The sequence below is a fragment of the Mauremys mutica genome, chromosome 9, assembly GCF_020497125.1.
Source record: "Mauremys mutica isolate MM-2020 ecotype Southern chromosome 9, ASM2049712v1, whole genome shotgun sequence".
NCBI classification, from domain to species: Eukaryota; Metazoa; Chordata; order Testudines; family Geoemydidae; genus Mauremys; species Mauremys mutica.
In genome coordinates, this window is record NC_059080.1 from 92,644,804 (window position 1) to 92,667,136 (window position 22,333).

The 22,333-nt window shown below is 42.1% G+C and overlaps 1 long non-coding RNA gene across 2 annotated transcripts; it reads right to left on the bottom strand.

The window, feature by feature from the left end:
* Nucleotides 1-238: 238 nt before the first annotated feature.
* On the bottom strand, nucleotides 239-21,745 carry LOC123377757. 2 transcript variants are annotated; one of them, XR_006582312.1, is made up of 7 exons: nucleotides 21,310-21,745; nucleotides 21,020-21,133; nucleotides 14,149-14,219; nucleotides 13,683-13,782; nucleotides 11,349-11,474; nucleotides 4,811-4,969; nucleotides 239-976 (listed from the first exon to the last, which is right to left on the bottom strand). It is a non-coding gene; the product is annotated as an uncharacterized LOC123377757 (long non-coding RNA). The 2 variants fall into 2 exon arrangements; XR_006582311.1 differs by having other exon boundaries at nucleotides 11,328-11,474.
* Between the last annotated feature and the right edge of the window lie 588 nt (nucleotides 21,746-22,333).

Below are 22,333 nucleotides of genomic sequence, written 5' to 3' on the forward strand. Positions count from 1 at the left end.
TCCCAGGGCTTTTCCTGTGTACCTGGCTAGTGGTAGTACAAAGTGCTGTCCAAGCCAGTCACAATGGAGCACTCTGGGATAGTCCCCAGAGGCCAATACCGTCAATTTGCGTCCACACCATCCCAAATTTGACCCAGTAGAGTCAATTTTAGCGCTACTCCCCTTGCCGGGGAGGAGTACAGAAGTTGATTTTAAGAGCCCTTTAGGTCGATGGAACAGGGTTGGTTGTGTGGACGCAGTCATTTTTAAATTGACCTAACATGGCTAAATTCGACCTAACCCCGTAGTGTAGACCAGGCCTAAGTTACAAAACATGTTTTACTCGCAGAGCCAATGCAGAGAGCCAGCTGACGAAAAGGATTATAAACAGGTAAAAAGACTCCTGTTCCAGAGCAAAAGCTGGTGTTGGACAGCTGTCTGAGGGAACAAACAGACACACACAGAGACACCCGCTGGAGAGTCTGAAGAAGTTAAGTCTTTCTAGGCTTCCATCAGGAGATGGTAAGTCTCTAGGTAAAATAGACATGCAGGTAGACTGTTTGTTGTTTTAAAATCTGTTATGCTTTAGTCCTGCCATTAAGATTAGACAATACTTTGGTTTAAGACGGGTGGCTGATCCATAGTGATCACTGCTGGTCACAGACTTCTGAAGGGAAGACCTGCAGGTGCCGCACCCAGTCATATCTCCTTGATAAGCACAGTGGATTCACACGATACTGCAGCCCAAGATCCAGTATATGAGTTGGAGAATAGTGTGATTCCACCCCAGGGGAGGTAAAGGTACAAGGCCTGACACCTGAGGGGGTGCACTCTGAGCACCTAGAGAAAGGACAGCGATGCAGTTAGCCCTAGGGCCCTCAGAAAGATATTAGAAGTCTGGGGCCAGATCTGCAAAGGTACTTAAATGCCTATTGATTCCAGTAGCAGTTAGGTGCCTAAATTCTTTGGATCATCTGGAACTCAATTAGCAGTCCATCTGTGAAAAGAAACACAAAAAAGCTTTATCATCTAAGACAGTATGGCCCAGGGGAGAGAGTGGGATTCATCTACAAAATGGGAATAATGGTAGTGATTTGAGATCTAGGAATCACAGGTGTTATTTAAGAGTGCCTGTGCGTTTGGAGTTCAACTGCAATGCAACTGCTAGAGAGGAACAGAAAGTTCTTGTGTGTCTTAGACTTCAAACATACGTAAACATAGGTGCAATCCTCCAATTCCTATCAAGTTGCCATTTTGGCATCATAAAGGATAATTGCCCATGTAAATAAGGGAATTGGGGGTTGGATTTACCTTAACAATTAACAACTAGAAACCTTTGAAATATTTTGCTCCTCTGTATATAATCATGCTTATAATACCGACAATAAATATTGAAAAACCCCTCCTGGTCACTGAATTACTCTGCCATGATTCCAAACTAGGTCATCTGTGCAAAGGAAGCACAACTTAAAATTATAATAGAATGAAAAATCCCCTCCATAAAACAAAAAGAATCCATTCATTTTTCTCCTATCTTATGCATCACTAGCAGCCAAAACAAAATCAGGTTAAATGGCAAATAGCCGTGTATGAGTGTGCACATGCTGGAAAATACTTTTCATTTCTGGACTGTCCAATTTATTTAATTATTAATTCATGATAATTGAAGTGGGTTCAATTCATACAGATGTGACTATTCATTTTTCTTTTCCTGTGTAAGTCTTTAAGTCAACAATCTAAACGAATGTTAGGGAGTGAGTTTCACATGTGAATGTTGGCATTTCAGTGATAAGTAGTTCAGTTTTCAATGTAAAAAAATAGAACCTCACCAATACAATTGTACCACATCTTCTCTACATAGTGTACATAGTGTACTTGGATTTCCAGAAAGCCTTTGACAAGGTCCCTCACCAAAGGCTCTTACGTAAATTAAGTTGTCATGGGATAAAGGGGAAGGTCCTTTCATGGATTGAGAACTGGTTAAAAGACAGGGAACAAAGGGTAGGAATTAATGGTAAATTCTCAGAATGGAGAAGGGTAACTAGTGGTGTTCCCCAAGGGTCATAAATGATCTGGAGAAAGGGGTAAACAGTGAGGTGGCAAAGTTTGCAGATGATACTAAACTGCTCAAAATAGTTAAGACCAAAGCAGATTGTGAAGAACTTCAAAAAGATCTCACAAAACTAAGTGATTGGGCAACAAAATGGCAAATGAAATTTAATGTGGACAAATGTAAAGTAATGGACATTGGGAAAAAATAACCCCAACTATACATACAATATGATGGGGGCTAATTTAGCTACAACGAGTCAGGAAAAAGATCTTGGAGTCATTGTGGATAGTTCTCTGAAGATGTCCACGCAGTGTTCAGAGGCGGTCAAAAAAGCAAACAGGATGTTAGGAATAATTAAAAAGGGGATAGAGAACAAGACGGAGAATATAGTATTGCCCTTATATAAATCCATGGTACGCCCACATCTCGAATACTGTGTACAGATGTGGTCTCCTCACCTCAAAAAAGATATTCTAGCACTAGAAAAGGTTCAGAAAAGGGCAACTAAAATGATTAGGGGTTTGGAGAGGGTCCCATACGAGGAAAGATTAAAGAGGCTAGGACTTTTCAGCTAGGAAAAGAGGAGACTAAGGGGGGACATGATAGAGGTATATAAAATCATGAGTGATGTGGAGAAAGTGGATAAGGAAAAGTTATTTACTTATTCCCATAATACGAGAACTAGGGGTCACCAAATGAAATTAATAGGCAGCAGGTTTAAAACAAATAAAAGGAAGTTCTTCTTCATGCAGCGCACAGTCAACTTGTGGAACTCCTTACCTGAGGAGGTTGTGAAGGCTAGGACTATAACAATGTTTAAAAGGGAACTGGATAAATTCATGGTGGCTAAGTCCATAAATGGCTATTAGCCAGGATGGGTAAGAATGGTGTCCCTAGCCTCTGTTTGTCAGAGGATGGAGATGGATGGCAGGAGGAAGATCACTTGATCATTGCCTGTTAGATTCACTCCCTCTGGGGCACCTGGCATTGGCCACTGTTGGTAGATAGATACTGGGCTAGATGGACCTTTGGTCTGACCCGGTACGGCCGTTCTTATGTTCTCCTCTTTCTTTTTGTTCTTGTTTTTTGTCAGACACTTGCACCTAGAAGTGCTATTTTATGCTCTCTGGTATTTGCATATATGGCTAGGAAGCACAATAAGCCGGAACAGATTGACAGATCTTGCTGTCCTTTCAGCTGAGAAGCGAATGCTTGATGCAGCTCCCCTCAAGGAAATAATAAATAGATTTGCAAAACAACACAAGGCACCAACTTTTACTGCCAGTCCCCAAATTACAATATTAAATTATGTGCTAAAAAGGTATTAGGAGCAGAAGCTTTGGGAAGAACCATGCATATATCCAGTTTGAATTAGCATATAGATGAGCAGAAATCTCAGATGAAGAAGAGCCAGCATGCTGCCTTGTCAACAAATTCCATCAAAGCATTGGCCTGTGCATGGAGACTAACCTTTTTCTGAAGTTTTGGGGAGGGGGGAGTGGGAAAAGTTTAGCTACACATATGAAAATATGCATTCAGTCAAAAGCCTTAAGTTGCCCTGACCTGTTCTTTAGAGGGTCAAATACGCCAAGAGCCCCAAACTACCTTCCAGGCAAGCCAAGAAACTCAGGGCTGGTCTACACTACAGGGGGAAGTCGATCTAAGATACGCAACTTCAGCTACGTAGCTGAAGTCGAAGTATCTTAGATCGAATTACCTACCGTCCTCACGATGCGGGATCGATGTCCACGGCTCCCCATGTCGACTCCGCTACCGCCGTTTGGGTTGGTGGAGTTCCAGAGTCGACAGGAGCTCATTCGGGGATCGATATATCGCGTCTAGATGAGACGCGATATATCGATCCCCGAGAAATCGATTGCTACCCGCCGATATGGCGGGTAGTGAAGACATAGCCTTACATTCTCTGCTTTGGACACAAGCTGGCAGGGGAAGGATCCGGCCACTGAGAGAAAGGACAGATTAACCATGATGCACATAACCCTGTGTCTATGGTCCCTAACATGGAGCTCATATGATATACATGAAAACCTGACCTGCTATTGCTGCTGCCCCTTTGCACAGGCAGGGCAAAGGGAGTCCTGATCTGTTAGCACTGCTTCCCCTTCTCAGGCATGTCGCCTTTCGCTCCAAGCAGTTGTCTCACGTGAGGATATTGCTAGGGGTCAACTGCCTTGGTCCACCCCTACTAGGGCAAACATCACTTGGAGCCAACGTAATTTAAACAGGATTTTGAGCGTTCCCCCCTCCCCCTTTCATGCTGGGGGAAGGAAAAGACTCTGGAGTGCAAGGCCTCAGCTTCTTACTGTATTATATTTTGTTTCATGGTAAGAGTTGGCTCCTATTCCACTCTGATGAAGAATGAGACTGAATACTGATTTCTTGAAAAACCCTAAGGGAAAAACACCATGAATTTGGGACTGGCTATGAATAAGAAAAAACAGGGCCAGTCACATGCCATTTATCGTTTTCCCCACATTGCTACACTCACTCTTTGTATATCACATTAAATCTTGGAACAGAGATAAACCATCCTTAAAATGCACTGTCATGAGTAAAAGCTAAAGGTCATTATTAATGATTTGGCATCTCAGAGCTTTGTGTGTGCATTTTAATAGCGCTGAACGATAAATAATTTTATTTTAACTTTCATTGTTGTCCCTCAAAACTCGCCTGACACTCCTTTTTTTGTGGTGCCTATAAAAAACACGGCAATGGCTGGGCCACTGCTGTGCTAAAACCACCACCTCTCATGCTTACCAATTCAGTCTCACGGTTAACTTGTATTCCCACATCGTTCTGTATCCATTGGCTGTTGCTTGCATTAGACTTAGATTGTAAACTCGTTGGGAGCAGGGACCAGCTTTTTGTTGCTCACACCGCACTTAGCATCCTGATCCATGACTAAGGCTCCAAGTGCTACAATAATACAAATATATAATAATTATTATAATAAAGCAGGGGTTGGCAACCTTTCAGAAGTGCTGTGCCGAGTCTTCATTTATTCACTCTAATTTAAGGTTTTGTGTGCCAGTATAAGTCTATAATATATAACTAAACTATTGTTGTATGTAAAGTAAATAAGGTTTTAAAAATGTTTAAGAAGCTTCATTTAAAATTAAATTAAAATGCAGAGCCCCCCGGACCGGTGGCCAGGACCCGGGCAGTGTGCATGCCACTAAAAATCAGCTTGCGTGCTGCCTTCGGCACACGTGCCCTAGGTTGCCTACCCCTGTAAAAAAGGGTATTTTGTTTGGGGGATAGTCAGAATGTGAAATATCTGCTACCTTTCTCTTACCATAAATGAACGTGCTGGGAACCTGCAGCTCCCTTTGACTTCAGCTGGGGTTGTGGGTGCTTATTATGACTGGAAAAATCAGGCTTGAGTTATCTTTCCCACAGCATGCCTCTGGTCCCAAAACTGTGCAGGGAAGACTCACAATTTGGGGCACTAAAACTCATGCATTCCCATCCCTGCCAACCATCTGGCCTTGGGGAAAGAAACTGCAGGGAGGAGCCAGACAAAGATAGAGCAGGCAGAGCAGCTGCAGAAGCAGCAAATGCAGGGACCAACCGACACTGACAATTTTCTGCTGTTTTGACTGGACCTTCTCTGCCCTGTGCTGACTGGCTGTTTCCTCCACCCTTCTCCCAACCCCTTTCCTCATGGTCTCTCTCCAAACTAACTGCTACCCCCCAAACAACCAAACGAAAACATCACTGTCATGGAACTAATGTGATGGATGCTGCCATTGCGCTCTGCTTGTGTGTTCTATCCCTCCCCCCACCCCTTTGTCTGCCTTGTCTATTTAGATTGTAAGCTCTTTGGTAGGAGGGATTGAATAGACAGTGTGTTTGTACAGCACCTAGCACCATGCGGCCCTAGTCATTAGCCAGTACTGTAATAAACATGATTAATAATAATCATAATTTTCCCCTAGCAGCAGCATACACAACACCTCCTGCATTAAAACTTTCCACCTTTAAAAAGGCAATTGTATAACAGCAGATTAAACAAACTGTGCTTCTGAGAATTAGCTGGTCTTGAATTGTCATTAGGGTTATATCAGACAATTTAGTTGGTTGTTTACAGAATAATTTAAACTAAAGGGGAAAAAGAAAACAAAATTGGGAAAGGCTTGAATTACGCTTATTGAAACATTCAAACAATATAGCACCACACTGCTTCCTTTCCGTAGATTAAATATACTAACTACCACATTAATTATGCTCCCCTCCACACAAAAAAATATGCAGAGATTCTTATAGGCCATTAAAATAGCCTTAGATCTTGTTGCAATAAAACTGACCTGCTGAAATAAAATCAGGAATCAAATCATGAGACCATGTCTTCATTGCAGAGAGAAAATAAACTTTTAAAAAGCCACCCTTGGGAAATGCTGTGACGATTTGGAAATTAGATTGAATTTGAACTATAATACCCTCAGAATTAGCAGAATCCCTGAAGACTGGGAAGGTAATGACATAGCTGTTGTTTTACAAAGGATACTCTAATCTTCTATTGAGACACTCACAAAACAGAAGTAGAGTCCTCAAAGAATAGGTACCAGTGTTAAGAGAGTCTCTGCCCCTCACTCTTATGTTACTCATATTCGATTACAAAATTGTTACTATTAAAAGTGCAAGTGGTGGGAATGCCCCCCTCCAAATAGCTTCATATACCTCTGTGTGTTACTGTGGCAGGAGCTTTACAGAGCTTTTCGATTGAGCTGATAACCTGAATGGAAAACTCAAAACGTTATAAAAAACAATCCTGTTGCCCTACACAAAGAACAGGCACACAGCATTGTTCATCAACTGGAGATGTAAGCAGCATACCTGAAAAAGAGCTGGGCATCTGCAGCAGTACATCCCTCTAGCATTTATAGCTGCCTACCTGCTTGGTAACTATCCCCCCGAAAGGCAGAGAAATAAAGCTCCTCCCAAATTCTCCATCCATTTCTAGCTGCCTTAACGGTGTGGTTCTGAGATGTGCTAAGGACCAGCAGCTAGTGAATGGGAGTTGCTGGTTTTCAGCACCCCTATAAGCTTAGGCTATGAAAGCCTGATTTTCAGCTCACGGTCTTCACTTTTCTGTGCTTGCGCACATGTAACCCACATGTCAGCGTGTTACATGTCACCCTCTGTGCTTGGTCCACAGAGGCTGTGAGTGTTACAGCTGTCAGGGTCAATGCTTTTCGCTCTGGAGATCCCTGGTGTTGGTCCAGATGGTGGCTGTCACACATACATATTACCCCCACTTTGCAAGTACAAACACTAGTACACATTGAACAATGGCAGCACATGTGAGTGTAGGAATATGCACTCACAGAACTCATTGGTTCCAATGGGTTTTGGGAGTGCAAAGAGCAGTGTGTGTGTGAGAGAGAAGACTCAGAAAAGCCTGCTGTTAGCAGATTACTATGTGCTCCCTTCCAGACCAATATTAAAACACTATTAAATCAGCGGTATGGATACATGCCATCCAGAAGACAGAGCTCAGGTAGAAATAATATAGGTCAGGCTGTTCAATTCTAAAACATACGAAGGGCATTTGAAGGGGAAATGAGGAAAAGAAAACCTTAACATGCTGAAAACTTACTCCAACAGTACTGCTGTAGCCATGTTGGGCCTAAGATTGGTGAGCAACAAGGTAAGTGAGGTACTATCTTTTATTAGACCGACTTCTGTTGGTGGAAGGTACAAGCTTTCAACCTACCCGGAGCTCTTCTTCGGGTCTTCTCCCACAGAAGTTGGTCCAGTAAAAGATATTACCTCACCTACCTTGTGTCTACTTTCTAGGTGCTAGGCCTAGTAGGTTTAGGAGGTGCTGTAATCCTCTGCAACCACCACCTCAAAACTCTCCTCTGCCAGGATGCCTACAACATGACAATGCTCAGGCTACTGCTGTACGGGAGCACTGCCTACCATGCTGAACAATACTGTCTCATTGGTTCCTCGTGCACTCTCATCTGTCTGGCTGTAGCCAGCTTTTGGCTCTTGTTTTATATTTATACAAAATGAGCGGTCCTGCCCCCAAAAGGTCTGTGTTTGTACAGCACCTAGCGCAATGGGGGTCCTGTTCCACAACTAGGGCTGCTAAGCACTCTGGTAATAATACTTGGTGAGTCTCAGTAGCTTAAAGAAACCTAACAAGACGCTGGACCCTACAGAAGACTTTCCTTCCTTACTAATATTTTAATATAGCATCCGTCTCTCAGAGGCTTTCGGCGTGCATTACAAATGTATTTACAAACAAGGAGCTGAATTCAGAATGTGCATTCCTCCTTGAGTGATCCCATTGGAATCCGAGGTGTTAATTTTCATGCCTAAAGCTGCAAATGGCTTGAGACCATCCTCCTTGAGAGACCCTCTCCCCACTTTGTCATACTGCCATTGCTGTGACCAGCAACAAATCTGCCTCATTATAAATGGGAGAGGACTGCTGGTTACACTAACAAAGGGGACTTAGGCATTGCAATGCCTGACTTTTAGGTGCTTATCCACCATATGAAAGCCACGAATACTGAGTTAGTTACCCAGAAATGGGATTCACAATTGCCAGGACTCTGACTGGGAGCCACCAAAGCTAGCCAAGAGAGGTGCCAAGGAGAGGGATGTGCTCTAAGTCCCTCCTCTAGAAGGGACTTAGGTATCTAAATATGGATTGGTGGGAGGTGCCTATCTGTGCTTTGGATTCACATCTGTGACTGCCCAGTGGAACAGCTTCAGCAGAAAAGGGTCAGAGAACCCTATATCTAAATAGTCCCCATCATTAGGGTAGTCACCTGTGAGGTAGGAGACCCATGTTCAAATCCCTTCTACGCATCAAGCAGAGGGGGAAATGAATGGGGGGGGGAGGCTGGGTAAATATATTAACCGTTGGGCTAAAGGTTAGAAGATCAGGTGCTGTCAACTCCCCCTGCCTGCTCCCACCCCCTGCCTATTCAGTGTTGAGTTAGATGTGGTCAATGCATGCTTACCAGATTGGGCCCTGCAGGCAAGATAGGTAAGGCAATGCCTAATCTGAGAAACCCTCTAGGACTTGGATGAGAGAGAGAGAGGCAGTCAGGAGCTACCCAAGGTAACAGCGCACATGCCCAGCAATACAAACCGAGGGGACTTTTACAGCAAAGATCGAAACACGTAAGGAACTGAGGCACCACTAGAGTTAGATGCAGCTGAATGGGGGTTTTGTGAATGCCAGTGTTGCCTAAATGTTGGAATTAGGTAACTAAGGTGGGATTCACAAAGGGTTTTTTTTTTAGGACTCTAACTCCCAAGTTCAGTCCCTTTGTGAAGCTGGCCCAGAGTGTTTTCTATAAGAGACTTATTCATTTTGGGAATGCTCTAACCCCACAAGGTTCAAAATTTTTGGAACTTGCTAACCTTCCAGGAGTGCTGTAAAACTCAGCATGGTGGGAGGAAGGAGAAGTCCTGCTGCAATTTCTGTTTTCTAATTCCTAGACTATTGTGTTTTAAAGAGCTTGTCCTCACTGCAGTGTGAGCTCAAGGTAACTTGACTGTTGCCCCTAACCCAGTTCCCAGCCACACAGTAAGAGCTGTACTGAGAGTTAAGTGGAGCTGTACATTTGAGCTAGCTGGCCCATCACGGGATATGGGCTGAAGCTTGAGCTAGTAATAGGTCTCTCCTGCTAATCCTATCACTCTGTGCCGCTCGAGTGTTGTTCTACGATGTGACCTTCTCACTAGGCTAACTCAAGTAAATTTAAGTGTAGGTAATGTGAGCTAACACCGTAGTGAAGACCAGCCCAAAGGCAACCAGAGCTTTGGATCGAACCCCACTGATGCAGAGCTTCTTCAAGACCAATATCTAAATCCATATTAAACACAAAGGACTGGGTGCAGAGACACCGCTGATTGTTCAAAGTATTGCAAAAAAAAAAAAAACCCGTCCCTGAAGCACAATCCAAACAAACATTTTCAAGGATATCTCCTAATTAAACAAGTAGCTCAGAGCAACGCATCTCGGGGTGCAATGCTTAGAATAAACCTACTTTGACAAGACAAGGCATAAGTGTAAAGTCTAACGGGAAGGTTAGAAATCAGGTCTGATCATTGCCCGCAAACACTGACAAGACGCAAACCCATTTTGCATGCTCCCAGCGAGACGGCGATCACCTATTAAGATTCTTTGAACGTTACAATAGTTTTCCATTGCTGTTATAATTGTGTATGTCCAAATCCTATTATGTAAGTGCAAACCTAACCCAAGCCTTTGATCAATTAAACTCCCTTAAGATTACTGGGAGGGAAAAAAAGCACAAGAAAATGGAACTAAAAGCTACTCTTAATGCAATGGATTCTTTTTTAAATGACTGAGTGGCCCCAGGCTAGACCCTAGGCACACCATGTTGACATATTTTATCATCTGGGCTGCTGAAACATGTCATGCTATTTTGCACATTATGCCAGATTGGCCTGTAGATGTGGGAAGGTGTCTGTTCCCTGAAGAAACAATGGCAGCCAGAAGTGGAAAATATTGCCAGCTCATGAGATGCACTTGAATGATACTGCAAGCTAATGCCAACACTCTAGGTTGTTATTGTTAAATCTTTTTACAGGTCACTTTATTCTACCCAAACTCTTAAAAGACCCACTGTATTTTAATCTGACATCTTTGTTGTTTGAGGAGCAGAGTAAATCTACCCTCAGAAAGGTGAATTCAACCAGGGTGAAGCTGTATTCAAAACTCAGTACCATAGAGCTTCAGGACAGGGAGCCTCAGCACTGATGCAGTGCTATCTGAATGTACCGGTAGCCTCAGCCATCTTCCCCTGGGCTGCCATGATTACTGCGGGGGGGACGGGGGGAAGGGGAGCATAAGCTGTTCCCATGACATTTCCAAAGGAAGGAGGACTTGTCCGCAGGACCAGACTTGGCCAACCGCCTGCTGTCATTAGACTTACATTTTTGCTTGGTGAGTATCTAACCATACGGGGAACATAGAGATGTGAGTAACACAAAGGATTGAGTGAGCTTTAGGCTCTGTTACCCCTTATAACCAGGACGCTAACCTCTCCAATCCTCATGCAATATTTGTTTTATTTTGTTAGTAGCAGAAAAAAAAACCCCACTCATACCAGGAGAGAGAGAGAGACAGAGAGAAAGAGAGATCTGAAACATAGCAACTCAGCGTCTAGCAATGGGCTGAGGAGAAGCTGCCACCAGAATTTAGTCCTCTGTGACGCATCAAGGAGGCACCTGCTATCTCTTCTTTATTATCTAGCATCATTTATTAATGTACAGTACTCACACGTGTACGTGACAGACTCACATAGAAGACTGCCGCAAAGAACTCCCATCCAGCGGTGAGATCCACTAGCCAGGACCCTGGTGCCCAGGCAGAGACCTTTCAAAGTCAATGGGATTCCACACGGGTATTGGGGGGCTCTGAGTGACACTGCAGACAAATGAGCATATAACCAAGACCAGGAATAAATATAAATAAACCAAAATAAAAACAAAAATGTATAAAGGGGAATCATGAGCATTTGAACAATAGAAAAGGGCACGTCAAAAAAAACATTTGGGATCACATGCACTGGAACATGTTTAGCTCATGGGCATTTTTTATGTGGCATTTCATAAGTTTATAACTATTTTAAATGTTAAGTAAAACAACTGTAGAGCTAATATACAGTGTTTGAGAATAAATGATTGCATAGTTATGTAAAACCAAAGATACCCTTTAAATAATAAAAAAAATCCTTAGTTGCCAAGGTTAAGGGTTAAATATGGCTTTTTTACGCTGTGTACAGGAGAAATAGTGTTGTCCAAAGGCTAATTCCCATTGTGCTATGCAGGGTATAAACATAGAATAAGAGAGAGTCCCTGCTCCAAACAGTTTACAAGCTAAACAGACAAGACAAGCAAAGGGTAGGAGAAAGGATAGAACATGCCCTGATCGTAAACTTTAGTGGCAGCAAACATCGTGTTAGGTCTCTGGGGGTTTTGTTTGTTTGTTTTGTTTTTGTTATTTATATCCTTTCAGTGGTGTTATGTTAGGAGGGGACTAGCTAGATGGAAGGAAAAAGGAAGGGAGGAGGACTGAGGGGTTGTGGGATCGGCTTTGGCTGGTCCCTGCTTGAACGGCTTCTGCAGTTGTCTCTGGCTGGCTCCTCCAGGCAGTTTCTTTCCCAAAGCCCTCATGGCTATTGGGGGGAGAGGGACACCACATGGCTCCTAGTGGCCCAGGAATGGAGATGTGTCTGCACAGTTCTGCATCTGAGGATTGCTGGAGGGGAGGCTGGGGCCCACAGGGTTCTATTTACAAAACACTTTTCTGGCTCAGCACTTGTTGAAAATGAGGCATTTTGGCCATTTTTGTGAAGAGGTGATGGTGCAATTGTCATCAATCAGACCTCGGTGTCTTTATGGACCACAAAAGAAATATGTGCAAGGATATGATGATGATATGAGTGGCTCACAAATAGTATTGGTTCATGTACCACCTTAATAAATTGTTGTGCATGGAGGGAACATAAATTATGTGTCCCACCAGAAGTACATGTACCAAAGTTTGGGAAACCTTGTCATAGGCATTTAGTTCGGTAATTATGGGTAGTCAGCTTGAAAATGCCTGAAAGTTCACTTAGCTATGGTGAAGTGATTAAATGCATATGACACTACAGAAACTAATATACTTAAGCACAAGTCGAATCTACTCTCAAGTAATGCCACAAGGTGCCAAACCTTAAACTTGTTATTGGCCAGGTACTGAATCGTATTTGTCCAGGGCACAAGACCAGTGAATGGGTGGGGTGAAAAGGGGAGGATAATCCAGAATTTTGGGGAAAAGGAAACATTTTGAACTAGGGTTCCCCCCGCCCCCAACATACACTATTTTTGAAGCCTTTCAGAGGGTTGATGGAAATGGCATCCCACTTTGAGCTGGAGATAGAAAGAGGAGACACCAGAAACCACAAGGGAATGGCCCTAAAGATCTTCAGACATTTTGGGGGGCAGATTCTGAGCAGACATAAATTGGCCACTGGGTTTACACCAGCTGAGGCACTTACACCAGTCCTGTCTCCCTGTAATAACATTTGATTGGCTGGTGTGTGTGTGTGTTTTACACACTGTGCTTTACATCTGCTTCATACTGGGCAGGGTGAAGGAGGACACTTTGGACTGTAGAACAGGCCAGAATCTACAATCTTGTTTGTCTTTGGGCAAAGATAAGCAGGCAGGAAAACAGAGAGATGGAGGTGTTCACTTGATAATTGTGTGAGGGGTTCAGAAATTATACTGGTGGGCTCCACACAGGAACTTACACAAACATAAATAGGTTTGACAAAAGTTATGCTAATGAAGTTTCTCTGTCTCTCCCCTTCCTAAAACAACCAAATAAAGCAGCATTTATAATATTAAAAGTATCCTCAACAATACAGGACAGTGCAGCTACAGATTAAGGGTGAAATACTGCTGTTGGATGGATGCATGCCTGAAGCACCCATCAAGTTCAACAGGAAATTCTTTTTATGTTTTAAAGAGAGGCTATCAACAGCCGACATGTGAAAGGCCACATTCAGAACTTGAATGGAGGGACACACAGGCTGCCGTAGGGCAGAGGAACAGGTGGAAAAATCGTGTGGAATGATTTGCTCACCACATGGTGTCCATCATCCGAGGCTCAATCAGCAGCCTTATTAGTAAAATGAAATCCCATTGGCATCTACCCGTCTTAGCACTGAGCTATGACTGCCTGCCTGTATGATAGAGAAGAAAGGACAGCTGAACCAATTAGAGAAATTGTTGCATTTTAGGAACATCTGTTTGAGAGAATCTCATTTTCTTTGCTGTGTAGGCCAGCTATGCCTTCCTCTTGACATCAGTGGGCACTGTGCATCTGAGATTAGAATGCAGCTAAGGACGTTGGGTGACTGAAAAAATATGCTTCACTACAAAAATCTTCACATCTAGCCTGGACAAAGAATGAAATATTTTGTTAGCTTAATGAGAGGTGTGTGTGGAAAGAGTCACAGTCAAATTCTTTCACTATCGAGCCACAGTATATAATGTGCCACCGGTATATTTGGAAGATGTGATAGAATCAGTTTAATTTTCCCACTCACCTACCAAGGAGAGCGACAGCCACTGAAGTTTGCTCACCTAAATTTTCCGAGCAGCATTACCTGCAATGTTCCTGCAAACAGGGAGAGAGGAATGCAATAAATCTAAGCCAAGAGGAGTTATTTTATTACAAGCGGTAGCTGGGAATGGGAGCAGCGTTTCTTGCAAAAAAAGCAAAGTATTTTGTTCTAGCAGCACCTCCAGCTAAAATCATAAGCAGAGAAATTAAATTCTCCCGTGTGCTATTGCAGAATGAAGACTCATAAGATATTTAATTTTGTGCAAAATATTAGTGATTAAACATGCCCCAATTATCTTATTGCTAATGCTGATATTGGTGCATAGTAGGGAAAATTCAAGCCCATGCCAATCCTTGGATAGGTGGGACATTTAGAGTTAGCTGCATCAGCAAATGGCAGGTTCACCAGAAGTAATGCAAATAACCTTGATCAACTGACAGTGTGGTGAGGCTAGAAAATTGTGTGGGAGGCAGGGATGACACCCTGGGGCTTTGGCAATGAGTAGGAGAGTGGTTCTATAGGCAACACAGGAAGAGAGACTGAGGCAGGGAAGCACACAGAATCTGGACTGTGGGAAGAAGAGGTCTTCTGACAGCAAGAGTCTCGCCAAAGGTCAGTACCAAGGGGGGGTGCCTTCCAGCCCTGGACACGGCGAGTTTCAGGTTTTGCTCATTTAATTTTTTTCCTCCTGCTATAATTTTAAACAAAATAATCTGCTTTAAACTGTAATTAAAAATCACCTCCCCGCCCCCCCCACCCCGCATGCCAAACCCTTTTCCTACCCCAGCCCTCCTATTTAAAGGAGGCAGGAAGAGTGGACCAGGGAGGGGCTCTCCAGATGCAGAAGAGTGAATCCGACCCTAAATCTCCTCTCTGCTGATGGAAAGCACGTGCTGCATTCCCAGCTTGTCTGGCTTTCCATTATAACCCTCACCAGGGGGAGAGAGAGCAGCGCTGGGGATGCTTGGATCACTACAGCATCGGGAACAGTAATGGAACCTACTGGGAGCAGGAAAGAGAGCAAGGGAATTAGCTCTGGGGAAGGGCTGGATTGTGGCACTTGGTAAGGGGAGGGTCCAGCAAGGCTTGAGAGGGGCTCCCGTCTTTTGGGGGGAAGGAGGGAATCGGGAAATTGTAGGGATAGGAGCTGAAAGGGTTAAGAAGTCTTGAATCAGAATGCCGGTTGATTAAACCCATCTTGCATGCACAGAAATTTGGACTAGTCCCCTCCACAAGTAAGAAATCTTTTAAGAGCTATTGTACACCATTCATTTTCAGAATGGAACTAAATATATTTTTCATTGGTGTTCCTGGCATTGTGATACCTTTAGGACATTCACTGCTGCAGTTTCTCTAAGTCTCACACATCTATGTGGAGTTCATGAACGTTGGGAGCAATAAAAAGAAAACAGTTAGTCTCAGAATTTCATAAAGGCTTTGCTTTTGCTGTCCACAATCGAGTCTGTGCTATTTTGTTTTTCTCTGTGTTTGTCTGTGCTTACACTTATAATCAGATCATTTTTAAGGGGGGTGAAATGGGTTTTCCAAGGCTATCTTGGAATCTGTAGGCTAGGATAAATACCAGCAGGACAAGGGCCTGATCCTGACCCCAGTGACTTCAATGGGCTCTAGATCAGGCCCTAAATGAGTAGATGAGGCAATGTGATTGCAAATAAACCTCCCTCCCAAGCTAAGGTTGTGTATAAAGGAACAGCAGTATTACTCCATATGCAGTTATTGGTTCTCTGCTGCACTGGAAAACTGAGTGAGGGTATGTGAAGTGTTAACTAGAATTGTATGGCTGGCATATTGAAATACAGAAAATCCAAGGCAAATTTAAAATTAACATTAGAAAAAGTACTCATTGAAATTCAACTCTAACTGCCCATCCTGCAAACACTTAATGCACATCACAGGGACTATTCATATGTTCAGGGGGTTGTAGGATTAGATCCATAGACATATAGGGGTTTGATTTTTATAATCTCCACCAAGTATGCAGAAGAACCGAGTCAAGAGTGGGGATTCTACTCTTTACTCTGCCCAACTTGATGTGTGACCTTGGGCAAGTCACTTAACCTTTGTGCACCTCTTTCTCCCAGCTGTAAAATGGGGATAATAATGCTTGCCTGATCTAGTAAGGTGATTTGATATCTATGAATGAAAAGTGCTGTGTAAATTCTAAGTATTTTTAATTGAGTTTAAGCATCTATGTTTATTTTAATTATCAAAGAAAAACATAAAAGAGGCTCCTAATATCAATGATGTTCTCTATAAATGATGTACAGATGAAGATCTCTTATAAGACAATTATACAGTTGTCTACAGTAAAGGTCCAAAACATTAGATTTTAGTATTATTCCTGTGTTCTGTTCCATAACTATGACTGCACTAGAAAATTTGGTCACCATGTTAACCATAAATATGGCTCCAACAGTGCTAGGAATGGTGGATGCTATAATGTAGATCATGGTTCCTAGTGGCCGCGGTTCGCTGCTCCAGGGCAATGGGAGCTGTTGGAAGCGGCAGCCAGTATGTCCCTCGGCCCGTCCCGCTTCCTGCAGCTCCCATAGGCCTGGAGCAGCGAACCACAGCCACTGGGAGCCATGATCAGCCAAACCTGCGGACGCAGCAGGTAAACAAACCGGCCCGGCCCGCCAGGGGATTTCCCTGCACAAGTGGCAGAACAAATTTGAGAACCACTGATGTAGACAGCATAAAGACAACATTGTCAAATTTCCTCTCTATTGCTGCAGGAAGGGAGCAATAGAGAATTAGCAGTTGCTGTACCTAATTTAGCAGGACTCCACAGAAGCTCTCAAAAATATCTAACAAAACCCTAGGGTTCACTTCCATTAGTGTAAATCAGGAGTAACTCTGTTGAAATCAGTGAAGATACACCAATTTTAAAGCTTTGTAAAAGGAGAATCAAGCCCCTGGAGTTCACTTCTAAAAAGAACGTATTTACAACATGCCTCTCAACAGCACTGCATGGATGGTGGAACAATTTTAAAAGACTATCTGTGAAGGAAATAAACCTATTAATTGAACAGAATTATTGTGCACCAAGGCTACATGTTTAAGAGGTCTCAACTGTATTCAAAATTATTACTGAACCATTTGGCACATCTCTAATATAAACCGTTATCCACTAGCCCCACTGGTGCATGCCTAGGCAAATTAACTCTTTTAAATGCAGATCAAAAGAAAATGGTATGTTATAATTAAATGATTCTTTTGGGGGCAGTAAACCTCTCTTCAAACAGCTTGAATATTAGTGCCATCGTTCTTCTTCCAGCCCTACTAATCACAGCAAATTTAGCTTGCAGAGCCAGCATCAGGGTGGAAGGTACTGGTGGTTCTCCATTACTGATGGGCAAATCCCAAAAATGCTGGAGATTTGGTTCACAAAGATCTTATCTGAAGCTATTCTAAATGTATCTGGACCCCTCACTGTTCATGAAATCAGGTTGGAACTCTTAAGACGACATGCTTTCCTACAAGATTTCCGGTAATTACAAGTTGGGTTAAGGTCAGAAAGAGTGATAGCAGTCTATTTTTTTATTATTATTATTATTTTGCCATGTTGCTCTCTCTAACAGGAAGTCCAGGCAGTGTATGGAAATCAATTTGTTGTAACAAGTTATTGCCTTTTTTCATATCTCAGAAAGATTAAAGTTTAATCAAGCCATAGGGGCTTAAACGTTGAAGAGTTCCCTCTGCAGGAAGGAAGCAACACCTGACCCAGATCAGAAGGAAGCAGGATCCAGGGATTCCTAAAAGAACATCTAGGTCAATATTTGCTAAAGGGGTTAACTTTAGTTGCTGATGTCTTAAAAAGGCCTAATTTTCAGAAGGTGCTGACACCCATCCTCAGACAATCAGGACCTAGGAACATGATCATTGCTGATTTTTTTGCTGAGAAGCTCAGTGCATCATATTTTAATAAGGTAACCTCCAGAGACTTCAGTGGAAGGCTTTCAAAGGTAAAAATATGTAAGGTCTGTAGGTTGTGAGCAGCAATTGATAAATTACTTAGAGACCTTCAAAAAGTTAGCCTTTGATCTGCACAGATATTCTCATACTCTTTAATTAGCAGATTGAAAGACTCATAAGAATAGTATCTTTTTCTCCACTGACTGTATCTCATCTCTCTAATCAACTGGGTACCTTCTTATATAACAGAGCATGTAGAGTCCTTCAAATAAATCCCTGTAAGATACTTTGGAGCATGAGAGATGTCGGGAGTAACCTGTGGGAAAACACTTCAATAAAGATGGACACATCAGTTTTGACACTACAATATGCAAAATGGATTGCTGCTGTAGATTATACACTCCAGGATATAAAAGGAACAGCTATTTGTCTCTAAGGACCATGAGCTGCCTTCGATCTGCACATGGAGCTTGACGTCAGTGGGAGAAACAGCCTAATTCTAACAAACCTCTTAGGAAAATGTTTAAAATGAAGAATCGAGCCATTCCATATTTCTCAACATTACTTTAAATTGGAAACAAGTACACTTACAACAATAAAAAAAAAACCAAGAAAACACTTTCACAGCACGAGTCCACTGCAATGAGTATAACATACACATTTTATGTTATTGACATTCCCAATTTACTTTTTGTAAATAGCCAGAAAATCACATCAGACCATTTACACTTGTCTAGCCCTCTAGGGTTGTAGAAGGTATTTCGCTGTTTAAAATATAGGTCCATATTTCTCCTTCATTTAAAAGTTTCTCTGAATGCTCCTATTTAAGACTAGTGCACCAGAATTCTCAGCTTCACTGAAGAGCAAAACAGAACCATTATAGTTACACCCTTCTGCTCAGAGCCAAATTCAAGGGTGAGTCTAAGAGAGCATGACTAAGTAAAGTCAATGGAGTTATGACGATTTACACACTCTGTGGATCTGCCCCTAAACTGGTAACTGACACCTCCTTTCAAGTCTCCTTTAATATGTACCTCTCTACTACTTCTGCTGTACATTTGCACTTCCTGTTTTTAACTGGAATTGGAAGTGCCAAAACCATGAGCAACACATTCTCATAAGATTTCCAGTCCAAGGCCCCAAACCTGCAAACAGATTCAAAAGTAATTCTATGCAATGAGTTTATAAAGTTTGATAAGAGTTTGCAGGATCGGGACTCAACTTTACAGATTTAGGAGGTTAAGATAAATTCAGATAAACTTCAGAAAGGCATGCTCATCATTACTGGCACTCATTTAAACTGAACCTTCACAGCATCTGAATTTCACACATAAATACCTATTTAATCTGGGAGTTTGTTTTGCCACTTGTTTCTTCACAGTAAAACAAAATCCTGTAGGTGAAAAATTATCCATTTTTGGATTGGTGAAGAGAGAGGTGTTGAGAAGCATCATTATCAGTCAGTAATTGATCCATTTCTGTGTTCTGTATGATTGCCTGGGTCATCAGTTCGCTTCCTGTGAAGCACCGCTTATCTAAAGCTGTAATTCATAACCGTTGCTTTCATTTCTTTAGCATCAGCAGATTGTTTAACCTTGAGGTTAGTGTCTGTGGATGTGCTGGTGTTTAATGCGTAAAGGCACTATTTTGTAATTCAGAGGTTGTACCTTAAATGTCCTACCCTACAGATTAGATTAAGTTTCCTAGAAGTTGAACTATTATTTTCCATGTCTCTCCCGAGGCATACACAAAGCTTATTGAATTCTTTAAAGAATTGTATTGTCTGCCTACTAATCTCTTGCTAATGCCAGATACTGATGAATGTACATACTGTAACGTAACAAAAGGAAAAAATGTTTCAGCATCACGTGAAAATAATTGTTATTTTACTTGGCTTCAGCTCCTTTGAGGGCACCAAAACACTCCATGGGAGTGAGTTGATTTTGACAAAAAACTTTCGATGGAAACCAGACATATTTTAAGGAGCAGGGAGCCTGGAAGCCCCAGCTTCCAAACTCCCCCTGATCCTCCACAGCTCATTCCTCATACAGGCTGCTGATACTCAGAGAGCCAGGGTACTCGTGAGATAGGATCAGAAATTTTTGAAGAATTCCTTGTCGGTTCTTCCAAAATGGTATTTTTTTTAAAATGTCACTCCGGTAGAAAATGTTGCCTTTTTTTGGGTAATGCTAAATTTTCTCCAGGAAGGAAATTCTGATTTTTGTACAGCTCTTGTTATAACTTTGTACAGTAATTAACAAAACAGCTTCAGTGACTTTCCAGAATCTTTCCCTATTACCTCCTCCCTGTCGGTGTCTTTCCCTGTGGCAGGGAAAGGCTTTGTCAGTGGGACACTACACTGCTAAAAATAGCATCGTAGACAAGGGGCAGGGGACTGCTTGGGCATGTAGAAAGTTGTATAGGGCATGTACCTAGGGTTCTGGCATGTCTTTTTTCTACTCATCTAAGCAGTGCCTCACTATCTACACTGCTAACCTGTGTTGTCATGGAGCAGGTAGTGTATGTACTCCACACTCCACTGTCAGGAATGCACAGTGTAGACATACCCTCAAAGCAGTCCTGTCGTTAGAGCTGTGGACTGGGACTCCGGACCCCTGAATGCTAATCCTAGCTCAGCCACTGACTCACTGGGTAGCCTTGGATAATCACTTAGTCTTGCATTTTCAAACATACATGCCTAGAGGTAGCTAGCTAAGGCCATATCTAAGCAGTAAAATAGGTGATCTGAGCACCTCTGAAAAACAAGCCACTTTGCACAAATATGGGTTAAAGCCCTGATCTTGCAAACATCTATACATGTGTGCTTAACTTTCCACATGTCGTTATTGCCATTTACTTACATATAGGCATAAGTGTTTGCAAAGGCTGACTCCACAGGGAACAGTTTTACTCTGACCTTTGAGATGGTGCCAAGACATCTGCAGGGGCTGCTTACAGCAAACTTGTCCTCTCCTCTCCTGTTCCCCAACTTGCAGATTGATCTTGGTGACTGAGTCAGCCTTTCGGTGAACTAGTGAAATGATGGAGCCACAAAAGTCAAGAATAAAAATTAAGCTATAGAAAGAGGAAGGGATTTTTAAACAGACAGTTAAAAATTTGTCTTTTCTTTGTTAACATTGGTTTAACTTTAACAATGAATTAACCTTTTGGAGAAAGGACACATTTGTTAAAGTTTCAACTCACTACCTCTTCAATTAAGTTACAAGCAATAACGATATACATCCACTGAGTCCTCCAAAAAGTTCTCCAGCAGAGCAAGGATAGACCAGGGTTGGCATTCCTGATACCTAAGGGACAGAAATCAATCCAAAAAAGAGCAACACCGCATTTTTAAAAAAAAGAAATCACATAGGTGACCTTTAATTGCAACCTAAATCTAAATGAAGCACTAGAACAAAACAACAGTGTCAAGTAGGAGAGACAAGGTAACTATCTGAAGCAAAGGTTTGTAACACAGATACTAGCTCACATCCTTTGCTTGAGAAACTTGTTATTTCATACACTATGCACCATGGGATCAGATCAGCTTTGGCTGCAAATTACATTACCCCCCAGGTTCCCTTGATTAGTTTTCAAGAACAGCTCCAAATTTTCCAAGCATAAGTAAGGAATTAATCTACACTTTGAAAATGATCAGCACTCCCATTTTTAAAAAGAGATTACTTGATTCTACAGTGTTTTGGACTAATTTAAGTGTGGGCTCCCGCATGTTTTAGGATGATGACCCTTTCTTTTAAATTGCTCATGATGGTTAATCAGCAAATCAAGACAGACTTCAACTTTAATTAAAGCTCAGCAAAAAATGCAAAAGGGTAATAGATGTAGGCCAGGCAATCATCTGAAAATTAAAAAGATGTACATTACAGGAAAATGTTTACTGCGCATTTGCATTTTCAGGGGGCAGATACACTGGTTTCTGCTGCATCACTTATCATGAGCTTTAATAATTAGCTTCAACATAATTAACTGTTAAATCAAAAAATTATACCCTGATTTGCTTGATAAGAGGTTTCAATATTTCTGCATTCTCAGTATGAAATGGATATATGTATATAAAGTTACCCCAATAGAGCTTATTAACATGAGGAAATTTTACAACCCTAAACGTTACTTTCTTGTGACCTGTTCACACAGTCTCATTCAAAATTCTCATTACATTTTTTTTTCCTGCATAAAAACCTACAAGGTTAGATCTTTAGTCTATCTCGCT